Genomic DNA, 2,883 nt, shown 5'->3' on the forward strand with positions numbered 1-2,883 from the left:
AAATTAGGAAATGTTTTGAACTAAATAAAAATAAAATACGTTATAACATTTATAGAGTGCAGCTAAAACAGTGCTTATAGAGAATTGTTTAGTATTCAATGCTTAATTTAAGAAAAGAATAAAAGTCTAAAGCAAATTATCTAGGCTTCCATTTTTTTAAGCAATTGTTTAAACAATTATTTACTAGGCATTGTCAGATCAGTCTCCAAAGTGGTTGTGCCAGTTTGTGCTCCAAGAATCAGTGTGTGTTCATATAATCAACATTCCTAATATTGTTAGCCTTTAATATTTTGCCAAATAGATGAATTTAAAATATGTCTTCTTGCTTCAGTTTGTATTTCCCTGATTATTAGGAAGTTGACTAACTTCATATCTTTAATGGCCTTTCAGTTCTCATCCTTTATATAATGCTTGTTCACATTTTTGCCCAGTTCAATTGGGGTGTCTTTTACATTTTTATCTGAGGAAGTTTTAAGATATTATAAATGTCATTGCTTTCTAGTTATATCTGTTGAAAATATCTTCCCCTAGTCTTTAAACTTTATGTTGTCTTTGTCATATAAATGTTTTCATTAAAATTAAAATAAAGTCAGTTTTATTAAAATTTTTAAAGTATGGCTTCTGTTTTTTTATATTTTTATTTCAGAGAAGAAGGGAGAGGAAGAGAGAGATAGAAATATCAATGATGAGAGAGAATCATTGATCGACTGCCTCTTGCATATCCCAGCAACCTGGGCATGTGCCTTGAACAAGAATCCAAACGTGATCTCCTGGCTCACCGGTCAATGCTCAAACACTGAGCAACAATGGCCAGGCCGACTTGTGTTTTTTCTCTTAAGTAATACTACCCCATCACAAATATAGTCTCCTATATGTTCTATTAAATTTTTTAATGTTTACTTTTACATATTGCTTTATAATTCACCTTGAACTTACTTATTAAAATATGTTTTTATTGATTTTTAGAGAAAGAGGAAGGGAGATGGAGAGAGATAGAAACACCGATGAGAAAGAAACATTGATTGGCTGCCTCTGGCACACCCCCTACTGGGTATCGAGCCAGCAACCTGGGCATATGCCCCGACTGGAATAGAACCAGTGACCTCCTGGTGCATGGGATGACAGACACTCAACCAACTGAGCCATATCACCAGGTTTGAACTTATCTTTTATAGGAATTTATTTTTTCCTCCACATGGCTATGGAATTATCTAAGCATCATTTATTAAATAGTCTATCCTTCCCTTGCCTCTCTATGGTTGCACCATTGTCATATATCAAGTTTCTCTACATCTGTGGGTCACTTCCTGAGCTTGCTGTTCTGTTTCATTGGTCTGCTCTATTTTGTCTTTATACCTATATCACACGGTTTTATTACTATAAGCTTATAATAAACTAGGGGCCCAGTGCATGAATTCATGAACCTTGAAAGGAACTGTGGGCCGCAAGGCTGCGGTAAGCACAGGGGAGGGTCTTGGCCCATCCTCTGCACCCCCCACCCAACCCTTCTCACTGCAGCCCCTGGTCCTCTGTCTGCTGGCATCCCCGCTTCTGCCGCCACCACTCCCACACTCTGATGGCGCTGGCCCCACTCACACCCACTGATGGTACCAAGTGATGGGGACCAGCGCCAGGCACTGGCAGCAGGTGCAAGCAGGGTTGACGCTGGCAATGGGTGTGAGCAGCGGCTCCGGTGCTGGCAGTGGAAACAAGCACCAAGTGGGAAAGCGGCATGAGGGAGCAAAGAATTTTCAGTAACCACCAGAGGCTCGCCCCAATGACAGCGACTGGTGCCCTGCCTTGGTCTGGCACCCCCACTCACCTGCTCCACCATCCCGCTGTGGCCAACGCCCACCATGTTCCACATATGTCCCCTGGTGGTCAGCACACGTCATAGTGACCAGTTGTTCTGTCATTGAGTCTATTTGCATATTAGCCTTTTATTATATAGGATATTGCTATTGGGTAGCATGAGCCCCCTGTTCATTCTTTCATTATTTTCCCTGAGTGTTTTGATTATCTTTGGCCCTTTGTTCTTCCATATAAATCTTATGGTCAGCTTGCTAAGTTTTATGAAAAAATCTGTTAGGATTTTATTGGAATTGAAATGAACTTATAGATTAATTTTAGAAGAATCACCATCTTTGTAATAAAAGTCTTCTCTCATAAAAATGTTGGGTATTTTTAGAGATCTCTTGCACTACCTGAAAGTGGTCCCACCTCTAGGAATCCAACAAAGGCCAGAGATAATAATACTTATGGTGAAGTACCTCAAACTGTGTGTAGAATTTAGTCTGAATGCCATCTTTCATAATTGGCAATTGTGCATATAGGAACAACCCAGTGGTTTCTGTCTACTGTGTTCTTTTGTATTTTTATTCCCATATCTGGTTGTTTGCTCCAGGTACTAGGTACTGAAGGACTTAGCACAAAAATCTAGGATGGGGAGAACAATGAGAGTCTAATGAGCTCTACTTCTTGGTATATACCCACATCCTCCGTCTTTGGTAGAGAAAATCAAAGGAATTAATGCAGTTGGTCTAGACCAGTGGTCGGCAAACTCATTAGTCAACAGAGCCAAATATCAACAGTACAATGATTGAAATTTCTTTTGAGAGCTAAATTTTTTAAACTTAAACTATATAGGTAGGTACATTGTTATTAACTTAATTAGGGTACTCCTAAGCTGGTCTTTGCTAAAAAACGTCCTCAATCTGATTGAGGTACGTTCGCTGAGGTCGACCCCTTCCAACTCTCCCATCCATACTCATCTTGTATACTTGTTTCATCTATCTTTTATCACCCGGTCACGATTTGCGGACACGACCAGCATTAACCACTGCACAATGAGACTGCTGACTGACTGGCTCACTCAACTCATGC

Source organism: Myotis davidii, unplaced genomic scaffold (genome assembly GCF_000327345.1).
Source record: "Myotis davidii unplaced genomic scaffold, ASM32734v1 scaffold2098, whole genome shotgun sequence".
Classification (NCBI taxonomy): Eukaryota; Metazoa; Chordata; class Mammalia; order Chiroptera; family Vespertilionidae; genus Myotis; species Myotis davidii.